Here is a 17,831-nt window from a genome sequence, read left to right on the forward strand (position 1 = left end):
CAGACACAAAACAATGGTAAAATGGCTTCCAAAATTACGAAGTTATTGACACACTGAATCATGTTTTTAGTACTGTCAGAAATCGATGCGATTACATCATAAAAATATTGTTGTGTCTAAGTGCTTGCTAGACTGTATCGTATCTTGCAGTAACGTATCTTGCGAGATTAAAGTTGATTAGGGTTTTATGAAAGAAAATTAACTTCATATTGTTTAAAATTAAGTTTCTGTTAAATGTTATGTGAACAGCGAGTCAGCAATACTTTTAAATCTTGACCATTCTGCTTCATTCCAAAGCTTTAACTGCTTTTACAGGTAACGTATCTTGCATGAGTTAAAGTAGCATTGCCGATTTCAATATTTGACCCATTTTAAAAAGATCAGGTGTTATTGGTGGATGTATATGATATCAATTCGGGGTAGCAAATTGATTCATTAGTTCGGAAATCACTATTGGAGGCACAATAGATCGTTCTTAATTATATTTTTGTACTGAGATTTCCATGTAACGTATCTTGCAGCCATTTTGGAAACAACGTGTTTACGATTTTATTAAACAAGATATACACGAAGTATTTCTCTGGTGATATTTTTATTCCTACTCTGACAATGCTAAATACAAACAAACACTAAATAGCACCGGAAATAAGTTTTCCCTGTTATTTACACACAGACAAATTGAATACTTTGAAGTGGCGACATGAACATTTTCATTATTTTGTTTTGATAAATGGAATATCTCACCTAATATTGACATCAAAAGTACAAAATAAGTGTTTGTCTGCTTAGATGTATTGTAGTTTTGCATAACAAAACCCAATAGACCCAAATATACCAGTCAGATTATCCTATACTTGTCTGAGACACAAAATGAGGGCAAATTTACATTCTTATTTAGAATCCATGAGAGTTGGTATTATCAGCTATATGTTTGTTACCTTTATTGTTATTTCCACTATAAAATAATGTGGCTAACTTTTCAACTTTTAACAGTTTTGATTCGTCTAGAAAGTCCTTTAAGTGTACTCTCTGTTGAAATGATCTTATTTGCTAATGGTTTCAAACAACTGACGTGATCAAAGGAAATTACTTCAACACTATTTTGAATATAGTTAGTAATCGTTCGGTTACAAACATGAAGATCATGCATGTTTAATGCTTTCTACAGCCGTGAATATAGTTTTCATTTGATCTGACCGCATCTTTTCTGCAGCAAGACTTTCGTGTTTCATATTCAGAATTTCTACTTGGCACTTCTGATAATGTGTCTTTCATCAATTTAAGCTCTGCCGCACTAAAAACTGTTGTGCCTTCAGATACTGCAGATTCCGCTTGACTATGTTGCGGAGTATTAGCCACATGTGTCTGGGATACCGCTCGTCCGACACCGGATAAACGAGATTTTCCGTTACGCAACATCTCTTTCATGTCTGAATAATCTGCACCCTCAAAAATAGATTCAAATCATAGGCATTACATTAGTATTATTAAACTATTCTGACAGAAATGAAAAAGTAAAACAGTGTCAGCAAATATTTATTGTAAATAAAATCAGGTGAAAAGATGCGTTATATAATTTAACTGGGAAAATATGTTGTTCTCAGTGAAGGACTTCTTATTATCTTTTAATTAGGCGATTTTTCCCTAAAATATCAATTGGATATGAGGTCTTTCTTTTATCAACGCAATTATCGAAGTATTCACGCAATTAATTACACACTGTTTTTATACTATTTAATTTGGAAAATGTTTTTCTTTAAGAAGAAAATTCATATATGCGAAAAGATGATTTTCATATATAGGTATATAATTGTGGCAACGATTTTTTCCCTTTATACCTTCAACATTTTTCGCTTTTCGGTATGTAATTTAATATAATTAATTAATACCGTGGTGAAAAAAATGTAATTATGAATACATACAAGGTTGAATGACTGGGCCGAGAAAACTTTTGTTTACATTGAGGTACGAGCAGATTTTTAAAAAGGAATGGGCACAGTTGATAATGTTTTCGTACTTTTAAAATTCTTTAGTAAACTTATGTTTTAACAGGGGCGATAACCTTTACTGCGTTTTTGTAGATTTTCAAAAGGCGTTTGATTTTATTGTAAGGGATGTGTTATGGTATAAATTGATACATTATGGGTTTAGGGGAAATATTTTGAAAGTGATTAGGTCAATGCATAATAATGTTAAATCAAGAATAAAAATTAGTAACTCTTTAGGTGACACTTTTGGGTGCAATCTAGGGATCAGACAGGGGGAGAGTCTTTCACCTTTTCTTTTCAACATGTAATATGGAACAAGAGCTTTTATTAAAAGGAATTGAAGGTATAAATATAGGCTGTATTCAAGTTTTACTGTAACAGTTGCTATACGTAGACGATATAATTTTGTTCTCAAAAAAAAAACGCGGAAGGTTTACAAAATCTCTAGATGCGTTAGCAGAAAATTGTGAAAGATGGAAATGAATAGTGTTGTAAAGTTGGATTTTTTCAACACATGTTGAACAATTCTCCTCTTAGGCGATCTTATCAGTACATCTACGGCACATGATCTGATAAGCCATCACAGCGCAACTGATAAATCCTATTCCTACACTTACATTGATTTATATAGGAAAATGATACATTTACCATAGAAAATGTCATAAGTTACACATTTCTATTTATTCTATTATACCATCCCGGATATTTCCTTAAAAAACAATTCAACATACCTTTACGATGGTATATTGTCCTTCAAAATAAGTCAATATTTGGTTGCTTCAAAATTCGTTTGAAAAACGTCTCTCAAATTCAATATACTCTCTATACATATTTGGCAGAATTACACGATAACCCTGTTTTTACTTAGTATTTTTGAAGGAAAAGTTAAAGTTAAAATACCATCCCGGATATATTTGGAAAGTCCTCGTCGTGCACATTCTAGATATATATTTTATTATAGAATAAGTTATTTCTTTCTTGCTTCAAAATTCATTCAAAAACAAAGTTTCAACGCTTTCTGTAAAAAACGTGCTGAGTTTTGCGATAAGATAGAGCCGTATCGGAATAGGAATACATGTATAATTATATAACAGAGTTTAGCATGATTTTTGGGTGCGTTCCGTCTGACAAATGTTCTTTTAAAGGTTTTTAAAGTTTTTCATGGCATTTTCCTTTGAAAACACTGAGATATGTTTAAAAAAAATCGCAAATAAAAGTGAAAGCAGTTCTGTTGTTGCATTGTAGTAATAACCAAAATAATAATACAAAATATGTATAGTGACTTATTTTGACATAATGATTGGGTGTTTCAGTAAATTAGTTGAATTTGAATTTAAGATTTTTAAAAGTGTCATTTTGGTCAAGTAGCATCCTGTTTCTTGTATACATGTATATCTTCATGGCACGAGATAGCGTATTGTATTGACAAGATATTAGCATTATAAATTTTATGGTCTTGTGCCTTAAATCATTGTATGCAGAATTTAAATTGTGTTAATTAAATTTTAAAGTGACACGTATGTCGCCATCCTAATCACGGTTTGTATGAATGAAAGGTATAACATCGTAACACGTGCCGATATTTTAATATAAGCTTTTGGATTTAAACGCGTGATTTACGTCAAAGTAGCGGATTGTATCAGTACAGTAAATTAGAATTTAAATGACATTAAGAAAAAGATATTGGCTATGATTTAGATGCTCTGTGAAATCAGCAGCAAAATCATTATTTCGAAATTGCCTGAAATGTTCTTACATTTTCCGAAATCTAAATGGCCTTAATTATATTATTATGTAGTACTAAGCTTAAATGCCGTTTAAAGAATTAATTTGATAACAGCCGTTTTGTTTTACGCCAAAAAGATGTTTATCTCTTTATTAGATTATTAATTAACAGTGAACAGATGCACATGTGTTTTCATAAAGAATTAGGAATCAACACCTAATAATTACCACCTGTGTTCATTTGGGCCAACATTTTAGGTTTTATTTTATTATTTTTTTCATGTTTTACCCTTTTATTAAAAAATAACAAGTAACAAGGATAGAAAATAATTCTCAAATATGTTAAACTGCAAATATTATGTTAAACTGCAAATATTATGTTAAACTGCAAATATAAATACGTATATAGGTTTTATTGTTTATTAAAGTTTCATCAAAGTAGACAAATCAATGTTAAAGACATAATAAAATTATATATATATATATATATAGAGAGAGAGAGAGAGAGAGAGAGAGAGAGAGAGAGGGAGATCATCAAGCAGAAAACGAAGAATTGAGTTTTACATCCAGAGTGCACATAAGAAATTTGAAAAAGAAAATGAAAAACCCGCCAGTGAAATGACCACGGAAGAACTAAAAACAAAACTGAAATCGCTAGGAATCGTCACAAAAAAAATAGATAACACAATATAGGCTGATAGAGTTATTACGCAAAGCTATATACACTGATGCGTATTTATTGATAAGACCCGATGTGTTAAGACGAAGCAGAGATAAGGACTCTGAAAATAAGGGGCATGGTGTTGGAGATGATATATTATAAACAGATGTGTTGATATTCTATATAATGTACCTGATTTAATATTATCAAGTTTCATAAGAACTCTATGTTTTATCATAGCTGCATACATTTAAAACAGAGTATGGCCATTCATCCATACATCATATACATGTATGCTTTGATTTGTTTGAATAGCAATATATTATTAAAAGATGTTCAATGAAATTATTGAATAAATTTGGTAAACTTGATAGATCTATCCTTGTTATTCAGTCTGAAGAATATATCAATTATTCAAGTTAATCTGATTTCTGATCTGATAATAAATACTATCACAAAACATAAAATATAACACTATATCGTATTGAAATGTTTTCCTCTGGTACAGTTTAGATACTTTTGTTGGATTGAAATTTCAGATCAGAAATCAATACAATGTATAACGAATACATTTCTAATGAAACACTTGCGTATTAGGTGCGAAAAAGTATCAATTGTCCCGTGCAAAGAACAGAAAATTGCTATTTCTTTTTATTTTAAAAAAACGTCAGTCACAACATTCACATTCTGAATAAAAATACTATTTATTTATATTCATTGATTGTATTGACAATCAAGCCTGTAAGAGATGATGTCTGGCTACTTGGTCACTGTTTGAGATAAGAGATATCAAAGCGCTATCGTATGATAATGTAACATAATGCATAGTTTTAGTATTGCATAATATAATCTAACAATCTAATATTTTATCACAAATGTTGTATATTGAGCTTTGAAAGCATAGACTTTTAGCTAGTCTATTAAGGGCATTCATCTAGTCTATTAAAGACTGCTGATTTATCTAGAAAGATCATTCATCACATTCACACAGTTCAGTATATTCATTTGATACTTTATTATTGCTTATATACTTCATAGTCATCAGTACTTTCAGTTTATCTTTATTGTAACAAACTGCATTTAATATCATTACATATTTTCATTTTGTATTTTCATCAGCTATTTTTAGTTAGACCAGTTATGAAAGAACTTTGAGCTATTTTTAGATTATAGACAAAGAGTTTACATAAACATTGTCAAGGTCATAGCTGATATGTAAGATAAATGTTGAATGGCTTATCAGAAAAATGCTGACCAATCAGAATATACTTTACATCCTTTATGGTTGAATGCATTCTGGAAGAGTTTATCTCTGTAGAATTTCAAAGCCATGTCTATGTTGAGCGCAAATAACCAATCTGCGCTGGTTACCAAACGCGCAGCGCATATAACAAATCGTTGCGCAGGATAAATTTAACCTGCCCGATTTACCTAATGCGCAGCGCAAATAACAAATGTAACTTTATATATCAGAAATTTGCATTTCGTGTTTGATAAATCATGCAGTTGGTCAATTTATTAATAAATATAAATGTCAAATACTGAATATCTCGGTACTTAAATTAGGTGTCATAAATTTGTTTCTACATCAGTAAATTCACGGCAGTCGGTCACCAGGTTTCAATACCTCCAATCTTATAAAAGATGCAATAAAACCCAAACATGCGTGAAGGTGTGATTTCCTCCAGCTTGCACACGTCGTCCCCTGGTATGTTTTAGGCTATTTTTATAATTTTCTACTTCACCCGAGCACACACTTAGCAAAATATCGTTTTTATTATATTGAAATATCTTGAAATTTCCTAATAATATTTTTTCTACCAACGGGAGCATATCTCTCAACATGTCTAAGATAAAAGATGAAATAAAAAAGTCACAGAATTAAAAGAAAATTCTTACAGATCCTATCTATATTATTATTATTATTATTATTAGTAGTAGTAGTAGTAGTAGTAGTAGTAGTATAAAATCAATTGAATAAAGAGTAGGCTAAAACTATAGATTTTTTTACAAATCTAAATGGATCTATAATGTTACACCTGTAACTTACGTGGGAGGTCGGTCCTGCGCTAATAGCAAAGTTTGAAATTACACTGTATTTCAGATATATTTCATTCATAAAACATACTATTTATGTAACTTTCAAATGAATACTGTAGATTAATGAATAAAAAAAGAGTGATTTCTGTCATAACGAGAACGAAATATTACATTTTTTATCCGCGCAAGATGTGTGTCTGCGCTAATAATAAATCTGGAAATTACTCTGATAACTTGAATATCTTTTATAAATCATATTAACTTTTACTTTGATTAACGATTACAGACTAAAACTATAGGGTTTTTTACAAATCACAATGGATCTATAATGTTACACCTGTAACTTGCTTGGCAGGTCGGTCCTGCGCTAATAGCAAAGTTTGAAATTACACTGTATTTCAAACATATTTCATTCATAAAACATACTATTCAATATGTAACTTTCAAATGAATACTGTTACTGTAGAAAAATGAATAGAAAAAGAGTGATTTCTGTCATAACGAGAACGAAATATTACATTTTTTATCCGCGCAAGATGTGTGTCTGCGCTAATAATAAATCTGGAAATTACTCTGATAACTTGAATATCTTTTATAAATCATATTAACTTTTACTTTTATTTACGATTACAGACTAAAACTATAAGTTTTTTTTACAAATCAAAATGGATCTATAATGTTACACCTGTAACTTGCGTGGCAGGTCGGTCCTGCGCTAATAGCAAAGTTTGAAATTACACTGTATTTCAGATATATTTCATTCATAAAACAAACTATTAATGTAACTTTCAAATGAATACTGTAGAAAAATGAATAAAAAAAGAGTGATTTCTGTCATAACGAGAACGAAATATTACATTTTTTATCTGCGCAAGATGTGTGTCTGCGCTAATAATAAATCTGGAAATTACTCTGATAACTTGAATATCTTTTATAAATCATATTAACTTTTACTTTGATTAACGATTACAGACTAAAACTATAGGGTTTTTCTCGTTATGACGGAAATCACGCTTCTTTCTATTTTTTTTCTACTCTGAAAACATTTTTATGAAGTTACATAAATAGTATCTTTTAGAATTGAAATATGTTTAAAAAGATCAACGTCAGTTCAGAAATTGCTATTAGCACAGGAACAACATCCCGCGCAGGCTACGGATGAAACATTATATTCAGATTTTCAAAAGCTACATTTTTAGATTGTAATCGAAAAACGAAGTAAAAGTTAAAATGGTTTATAAAAGATATTCAAGTTATTGGAGTAATTTTCAGACTTCTATTAGCACAGGACACACATCTTGCACACCTACAAAATGTAAAATTTCGTTCACATTTTGAGGAATTTTATTAGTTATTCATTCTATTTATCTCACTATAAAACATTAAACAATTATATAAGTATAAAAGATCTGTAAGTTCGTCTTTTAATTCTGCTTATTTTTGTTTTATTTTTAATCTTGGCCATGTCAAGAGATATGCTCACGTCGGTAAAAAGAATTGCGCTTTTTCAATATGATGAAAAGAAAAGCGATATGGTGAAATGTGGTAAGTGTGTGGCAATTCAGTCTGTTATGTAAGTCTCCTTTGTGTTCTATATTCGGTATAAAATGACTGCGTGTGATCGAATGAAGTAAAATACTTTAGTTATAAAAAGAATAGAGAGGACGATGTGGCTATCCGAAGGAAATCACACCTTCACGCATGTTTGAGTTTTATTGCATATTGTATCATATTGCAGGTATTGAAACCAGGTGACCGACTCCCATGAATTTACTGATGTTGAAATAAATTTATGACACATTTTTAAAACCAAGATTTGCAATATCAGTCTGTAATTGTTAAACAATGTAAAAGTTAGCATGGTTTATGGCAGATATGCATATTATCAGAGTAATTTCCAGATTTTCTATTAGCGCAGGATCGACATCCCGCACAGGCTACGGCGTTTAAAAGTTAAAAAAAGTATAAAAATAAATAAAAAAATACTTGTGTTATTAAATATACTTGGGATATTTTGTATCATTTTAATGTTTTTTAACACCTATGACAAATGACTCTTAATACCGTCGTCAACAGAAATTTATAGGCCATAAACTACCAGGGACGTGAGAATCTCATTGAAATTACCACATAAATACGCTCATTTACTTTAAAAAAATGTTTTTCTTTACAAATTCACACCTTTACGCGTGCCTGATCACCGTCAGTTTTACAATTTTATGTAGGCCTACAAGTCTAACACTCTAATGATATTCAATTTTATCGGGAGATATCATCCATATGTTAAAAGCGCAGACTCATTTACCAAACGCGCAAGACAGTTGCCCTGCGCATATAAGAAATATATAAGGTTGCCCGATTTACAAATCGTTGCGCAGATAACAAATTGGTTATTTGCCCTGCGCGATTTACCAAATGCGCAGATTGGCTATATGCGCGTAACATCTACACTCTCTGTTAGGAATTTTTGGACTGACAACATCTAGAAAACTCTCTTAGGGTTTTGTAATTAATAATTAATTAATTTTGTATTTATTTTTAGCAATATATTTAACCTAAGAGTTTTACTAAATTCAGAGTAACTTTTCTCTAAATTAGTAAGTAATTTTCTTTAATCAAGTAACTTAAATTCTATTGTTTTAACAGCAATTTTTTCAGATTTTCATCTTTAAATACCTTAGTAAATATTGATAATTAATTTACATTGTTGTTAATTTTACACCGAGTCATAAAAGTACAGAGTCACAAAAATACGTTTAGATATCTTAATAATAACATTCATTGAAATTATTATTTATTTTCTGGAAGAACTTGAAACAATCTTTTTATTCTGTCAGGATACTGGTTATATGACCCAGGAAAGTGCCTACGCCTGGCATGTTCTAATCTCTGGCCTGGCCTGGCCCGGCCCGGCCCGGCCTGGCCCGGCCCGATAAGCACAATTTTCGACTGGGCCGGGCCAGGCCAGGCCAGGCCAGGCCAGATTTTATTGTACATAGAGAAATTAATTGCATAAAATCTAAATATACAATTACAGTAGCAGGCAGTATTAACCTGTATTGTTTACTTGCTGCAGGTCAAACAAAATGAGAAACCAGTCCTCTGGGGAATCATTAATTAGCCGTCATTCATCTTATTTGAAATGCAGATTTGCACTGAAGAAAATGGTGTAACTAAATGATAACTATCCATTTTTTCTGTGATCAAATTATTTAAAGTCAACTTTAACACTTGGTTTTAAAACTAATGGCTAATTTCATTGATAAGTTTACCTGCTGCAACGTAACTGAATATTTGCATGCAGTGAATGCATCTCTTTGGGAATTGTAATTACAGGTTGTGTCCCTACTATCCTTAGCCGACCTTTTAACTGTTCAGTTGAACTTTTAATGTGTGTTTGGTTTAGTTAAGCTGATGTTCAATTTATGGAAGAGTAATAAAAATAATATTCATTGTGGGACCTCTAACTCATTGTCAGGGTGTTGGCATTTTAGATTATTGATATTTTTCTTGCAAAAAAATAATGGTGCATTGTGTTTATGTTATTTCTAAGTGATATATTTAATGCTAAAAGATGCTCTTGAGCCTGTTTCACAAAACTTTGTAGGATTTTTTTCCACATACTTAGATCAATATAAAAACAATCTTACAAAAATATTCAGTATAATTATGTATAACCTAAACTACAAAATTTATTTATCGCTTCCCCGCACCATACTATCCCAGATTCTAGAACGGAGGTAGCATTATTTTAGAAATTGAAAGTTATTGTCCGTTAGTATTGACAGGTGCCACTTATTAATCTTCGCCAATATTTTCGGGGGTTTTCTTTATTTCACACCATATTTGTAACCTGAAAATATCTAAATTGACCAAAATAACATGCAAAGTTTACCAGTGGCACAGTGGCGTAGTGATAAGTTCTCCGACTTTCACACATGTTACCGTGGGTTCGATTTCAATTCAGATTGTTTTCATTAAATCAATATAATGTCATTTTATTGATACTGTTTTTATTCTTACAACATTTAATGGTAATAACTTGTATGTAGAAGAATGTCAAATACTTGTGTATTTCTTTCAATAAATGAACAATAAATCACGATAAGTGACAATTTTCCTGCATTCTAAGTTTACAGATGAAATTTTTAAAAAATGATAATGAAAATGGTCATACAGGTGTTTCGCACTTACAGTCCCGAGACTGGTAGTTGAACATTTTGTCAGCACAACTATATCTGCATGTACGACCTGGCGGTAAAGAAATGTTTATATTTTATTTGGTTTCCAATATTTATATTTTTATTTATGTTTGGGCACCGAAATTTTTTTTTACGGAAGCATACGGAATATTCTTGAGTGCTAGTTCAATAATTTCGGACAATACTAAATAATAGACAATAGACAAAATAATAAAATTAGTTAGGTTATTCAATTGGGGGGAAACCAAACCACCAGTCAAGAGTCAATTGAGGTGGAGATCCCCTGATAATAGTCATAACAATTTATCAGGCATCACCTTTAAATTAGACATAATAGTTATGTTAGCTACAGGCTTATTCCCAGGTGTATAATTTTACAGAGTGGGAATTCAAAATGTATTTATATAATGTCTGAAATATCCAAACTTATTCCAAAAGTCAGATTTTAAAGATGCTATAGAAATCACTTTCACCTTTTACAAAATTGAAATCTATGGCCTGGCCTGGCCTGGCCCGGCCCAGTCGAAAATTTGGCTCATCGGGCTAGGCCAGGCCAGGCCAGAGATTAGAATATGCCCCTACGCCTTTTGTATCTTGAACAATGGTTTGGGTCCAATCGCTAAGGTGACTATGTCTTAGACTATCTGACAAACGATGTAGAATGCCCTTTGTTAAAACGTAGAGCTGATGAGACCAAATATATCTCATATATAGAATTTTCCTCTGGCTACCTTGCCTAAATGATTCGTATACCAATGATTCGTAAATGAATTCTATTAGGAGCTTAATAATTTCAGGGATCAGGCAAATCACTGAATGTTTCAAACCAACAATCTTCAATTAAATATAATTTGCTTAAACTCCTATAGTCTGGAGACTATACTTGACTGATCTCTTTGTTGAGGTTCCCGTCAGACAATGTCTTTGAATCAACAACATACGAGTCCTATCGCATAGATTATCGGCATCTGTCCTCTCAACTCTATATGATTGCCCTGACTCCTGGATGCTCAGTGGCTATATGCTATCATATGTAGCATTCAACTACCATATATGTATATCCCCGATGCCTTGGCTGTACTTCGCCAGTAATGCTGAACCGTCTATAAGCTGGAACTCTCTTACTTTTTCAGTAGATTACCAAACTCTGGGTCTCTGGCTCAGCTTTCCGATGCTCAGCCTATATTTGCTATCGTCTATAGCATTCAGCTACCCTTAAGGTAAAACTCCTATGCGCTGGCCCTAGCTCGAAACCTTATTGAAATTCTGCAACTCTTCTTTAGTTTATGAACTTCCAAAGTCTTCTTTTTAATAATTTATCCGCCCTGTCAGGGTAACTGTAATATAGTCTCCTTATCAAGGTACTGGGATAAATTATAGTTGAATCCTCGATGTGCCTTCTTCTACCGCTGGATACCGAATCAGCTCTCTTTGTTTTGTTTTGTTCATTTTTATTTGTTTACGCTGCGCTGCGTAGTTATGACTGTTTCCAGTCAAACTAATCAATCGTAGGCCCAGCGAGATTTGAATTTTGAGACCCGTTGCCAGATACAGGTCGGTGTCTGGATTGCTTCCAAAGAATTAGATTTGTACGATATAATAAAAAGGGGTCTTAATTCAAGACCCGGGTGTTAGTTTTGGAACATGTCTGGGTATTGGCTGGAGTATTTATTGTTAATGTAATGTTTTTTAAATGTTATACCCCCCTAAATTGTGTCTAAGTTGCCAAAATAATAAATAGATTATGAGATATAGATCTATATTTAATTTATTAAATTTTGTCATCCAGGGTAAGAGCCGCGAGTACCTTTCTTACACTCCTGAAACGCCTGAGAAGAACTGCCACTGACCATGGACTACATCTACACTCTACTACTTTATTTTATTATCAGTAAACTTTTTAAAACTTTAAAATTTTAAAAACACATCTAAAACATAGCATTTATATACGTCCGATTGTTGACAGTACTCCTACTGCATAAATGTGTCATATCGATAAATATCACGGGTGGTAAACGCCACGGGTGGTAAACGCGCAATCCAATTCCCACTGGGAATACGCTAAAAATGGGTTGCGCGACTTCCGGTGCTGGAGTTGCGCATCAATATATACAAAATCGAGGTAGGTGGGTTTTTGTTTTTGTAAATAATGACACATTTACGAATGTTTTCGAAAAAAGCAAAATGCTATTCGACACAAAAATGAATAAAGATCATATGTGTGAAATACCAAGTTATTTATTTAAGAATCAGCTCTGCTATCACGAAAACTCAGCTGGCTCGAACTGTCAAAAAAGCATGAAATAATGAAAAATGTCAATTTTCTAACTCTTGTGCCTTCTTTCTGGAAATGTGACGCTTCTAATGATCAAACACGTGTTAAACAGTCATGAATATTACATACACTTGAATGAAATGTTGCTTTTGGGGGAAATATTGGCAAAAAAATAACCGGGAATGGAGTTGCGCCCCGGGAATGGAGTTGCGCGTATACATTATATACATTATGATGTATATGAGCAACTCCATTCCCGGTGCGCAACCCCATTCCCGATTATTTTTTGTCAATTATGTCCCCGTAAGCAGGATTTGAAGCAAATAATTTTGATATTCGTTACTTTGTAATAGTTGAGTTATCATAAAAAGCATCAAATGTCCTCAGGTAAGGCAAATGAGGTCAGAAACGTCCATTTTTGTTGATTTCATACTTTTTCACGCTTCTTGTCGCCCGAGTTTTTGTGATAATAGAGCCGAATCATAACTTACAAACCAGATATTTTACACATATGATGTACTATCATATTTGTGTCGAATAGCATTTTGCTTTTTTCGAGAAAATTTATTCTTGTCTCATACTAAGCAAAATGACAACTTCCTATACTGAAATTTCGTCTTTTTTTACACGCAACACTAGCACCGGACGTTGCGCAACCCATTTTAAGCGTATTCCCAGCGGGAACTGGATTGCGCGTTTACCACCCGTGAAACGCGCAATCCAATTCCGACTGGGAATACGCTAAAAATGGGTTGCGCGACTTCCGGTGCTGGTGTTGCGCATCAATATATACAAAATCGAGGTAGGTGGGTTTTTGTTTTTGTAAATAATGACACATTTACGAGTGCTTTCGAAAAAAAGCAAAATGCTGTTCGACACAAAAATGAATAAAGATCATATGTGTGAAATACCACTTATTAGTCCCCTACTGGTTGAAAACCAGTTTCGGGGACTATAGGAATGCACTTTTCCGTCATTCCGTCCGTCCGTCTGTCCGTCCGTCCGCAATTTCGTGTCCGGTCCATAACTCTGTCATCCATGAAGGGATTTTAATATTACTTGGCACAAATGTTCCCCATGATGAGACAACGTGTCATGCGCAAAACCCGGACCACTAGCTCAAAGGTCAAGGTCACAATTGGAGGTCAAAGGTCAACAGGGCTTTTTTCCTGTCCAGTCCACAACTCTCCCATCCTTGAAGGGATTTTAGTTTTACTTGGCACAAATGTTCCCCATGATGAGATGATGTGTCATGCGCAAATCCCGGACCCCTAGCTCAAAGGTCAAGGTCAAAATTGGAGGTCAAAGGTCAACAGGGCTTTTTTCCTGTACGGTCCATAACTCTCCCATCCATGAAGAGATTTTAATATTACTTGGCACAAATGTTCCCCATGAGGAGACGACGTGTCATGCGCAAAGCCTGGACCCCTAGCTTAAAGGCCAAGATCACAATTGGAGGTCAAAGGTCAACAAGGCTTTTTTCCTGTCCGGTCCATAACTCTCCCATCTATGAAGGGATTTTAATATTACTTGGCACAAATGTACCTCATAATAAGACGATGTGTCATGCACAACTTTCAGACCCCTCAAAAGTCAAGGTCACACTTAGCAGTCAAATGTTAACATAGCATGAACAGGGTCTGTTCCGTGTCCGGTCCATAACTCTGACATTCATTAAGGGATTTTAATATCACTTAGCACAAGTGTTCCCCATGATGAGACGATGTGTCATGCCCAAATCCCGGACCCCTAGCTCAAAGGTCAAGGTCACAATTGGGGGTCAAAGGTCAACAGAGTTTTTTTCCTGTCCGGTCTATAACTCTGCCATCCATGAAGGGATTTTAATATTACTTGGCACAAATGTTCCCCATGATGAGACAACATGTCATGCGCAAAGCCCAGACCCTTAGCTCAAAGGTCAAGGTCACAATTGGAGGTCAAATGTCAATAAGGTTTTTTCCCTGTCCGATCCAGAACTCTGTCATCCATCACGGGATTACAATATTACTTGGCATAAATGTTTCCTTTCACATGATGAGATGACGTGTCGTGCGCAACACCCAGTACCCTAGCTTAAAGGTCAAGGTCACACTTTGAGATCAAAGGTCAAGAGGATTTTTTTCCTGTCCGGTCTGTAACTTTGTCATGCAAAGCAGGATTTAGATATCAGTTGGCACAAATATTCCCCTGGATGAGACAACATGTCGTGCGCAAGAACCAGGTCCCTAGGTGTAAGGTCAAGGTCATATTTAGAGGTCAAAGGTCAAATTCAAGAATGACTTTGTACGGAACATTTCTTCTTCATGCATGGAGGGATTTGATGTAACTTGGACCAAATGTTCACCACTATGAGGCACCCTTGTTTTTAGAATTACGTCCCTTTGTTGTTACTATAAATAGATTTTATTGTAACTTTTTATTACTGGCGGTAGAGAAAAATCGAGACCACTTTTCTGTGGTACAGCATGCATGTTACATCCAATTTTTAGGTGTATTTTGACCTATCTCTACCTGGTAAAGAGTTTCTTGTGGACTTATATTATATAGATTTTTTTTTTTAAAGATTAATTTCCCTTTGTTGTTACTATAAATAACTTACATGATAACGATTTTATAATCAGCCAAAAAAATTCAATATGAAAACAACTGTGGGTTTTTATATATGCACATTTTAATCCAAGTGTGTTGTTATAACATATTGTATATGTAGTACAATATTGTTTATACATCACTGACAGATATCAGTTCATTATGATATACTGTAGTAGAGAAAATTAGGTGCCTTCCAGTAGGGGACTTTGTATTGCATGGCAATACTTCATTCACTTGTTAATTTAAGAATCGGCCCTGTTATCACGAAAACTCTGCTGGCTCAAGCTGTCAAAAAAGCATGGAATCATGAAAAATGCAAATTTTCTAACTCTTGTGCCTTCTTTCTGGAAATGTCACGTTTCTAATGACCAAAACGCGTGTAAAACAGTCATGAATATTACATACACTTGAATGAAATGTTGCTTTTGGTGGAAAGATTGGCAAAAAATAATCGGGAATGGGGTTGCGCCCCGGGAATGGAGTTGCGCGTATACATTATATACATTATGATGTATACGAGCAGCTCCATTCCCGGTGCGCAACCCCATTCCCGATGATTTTTTTGTCAATTATGTCCCCGTAAGCAGGATTTGAAGCAAATAATTTTGATATTCGTTACTTTATAACAGTTGAGTTATCATAAAAAGCATCAGATGTCCTCAGATTAGGCATAGGAGGTCAGAAACTCCCATTTATGTTGATTTCATACTTTTTTCACGTTTCGTGTCGCCTGAGTTTTTGTGATAATAGAGCCGAATCATAAATTACAAACCAGATATTTTACACATATGATGTATTATCATATTTGTGTCGAATAGCATTTTGCTTTTTTCGAGAAAATTTATTCTTGTCTCATACTAGTAAGCAAAATCATAACTTCACATACCTCAATTTCGTCTTTTTTTACGCGCAACACCAGCACCGGACGTTGCGCAACCCATTTTAAGCGTATTCCCGGCGGGAATTCGAATGCGCGTTTACCATATTTTATATTCTCGTAAACATTCAATGTACTTCACCGATACCGTTTTACTCTATATTTTTAAATTGCTGTCATTTTGTCATTTTTTAATGTTTTTCAGTTCTGTTTTTTTTTTTTTTTTTGCACTTTATAGCCCAAAGTCTGAATTTAATGATTATATCGGTATTACTTACTTTACATATTGCATGTAAAAGATATTTACGATCGCGCTGTATGAAATTTTGCAGTTGTTTTTATCAAAATTCGACCGTTTCTATGTGATTTTGCTTATTTTAATTACATTATCTTCCTACAAATGCTCTAGCAATATAGCTATATGCGTTCTTTAGCGATTCTGCAAATTTGAAGGTAAACTATGTATTAATAAATGTTTAACACGCGAATCCTGTGTACCCGTCGCCTAAATTACGCGTAAGAATTTTTACTTAAAATTTACCTGTTTACCTGTTGTTTGTTTACCATTGTGTGTCGACGTCTGTATGTTTCCGGATCATCATCACTACTGAATTTCCCTATGGTGGCGTCTTTCTCGGACTGGGTCATGCTTATGCATGCCACCATAGGTCCCTATCACATATATACATTGCTGACCATTACTTTAATTTATTTTAACAGCTTTATTTGATATTGGTTGCTTCTGTTTTCATGATTTTATTACTGTTCTTATAGAAGTTGTATAAAAAAGTTAAAATTGAATAAAGGTTGGTTAAAAAGCTAGCTAAAATTTGATAAAATCAGAGTCGGCCTTTGCCGAAAGACAAAAACACAAAGACTCTTATTTCTGATTTTTATTTTGCCTAAAGGTTTTAATAAAAATAAGTTATAAAAATATATTTTAAACTAATTTAGTAAAAACTGGTGACCACCCTGCCGAAATGAAAGATTTTGCCTGTCTCTAGTTCAAACTAATGCTTTTTCACGGAAAAGTGAACGGAACGTTAAGCCCCCATGCATGTACAAAATGTTTCAAATTGCCCAATCTCTGAAAAATCCATCGCACGATCTTGCTTTATATTTAGTGTGGACTGTATTTATTACATTTTAGTAGTAACAAAAAAACTCTATGTATCCAATAACTTTGTACCGAGAATCTTTAATCTTAAAACGTTACATGCAACATGCACAACTAGTTGGTTGGTAAACTGAATCACGTTTTTGGGTTCCGTTCCCAAAATTTATGTGCAAGGTATTGGAAAGGATTAGGCACACTAGCTGCATTAATGAGAAATGTACATCTAATTGTTATAAAAACAAAGTTCAACTAATGTGTCAAGTTTTTCGGTTGAAAGAAAACATGCCCTGCACAACTTACGTTGTTAATGATCACTTGTTATCAGATTCTATTATATTACAATGTCAACTGGAG

General features: G+C 33.5%; 1 long non-coding RNA gene across 1 annotated transcript in view; it reads right to left on the reverse strand.

The window, feature by feature from the left end:
• Window positions 1-301: 301 nt before the first annotated feature.
• LOC128558763 (uncharacterized) overlaps window positions 302-17,831 on the reverse strand; it is a 41,309-nt gene continuing 23,779 nt past the window's right edge. Inside the window, exon 3 of the long non-coding RNA XR_008371908.1 lies at window positions 302-1,446. This is a non-coding gene — a long non-coding RNA (uncharacterized LOC128558763). The remainder of the gene's footprint in view (window positions 1,447-17,831) is intronic.

This window comes from Mercenaria mercenaria, chromosome 1, assembly GCF_021730395.1.
Source record: "Mercenaria mercenaria strain notata chromosome 1, MADL_Memer_1, whole genome shotgun sequence".
NCBI lineage: Eukaryota > Metazoa > Mollusca > Bivalvia > Venerida > Veneridae > Mercenaria > Mercenaria mercenaria.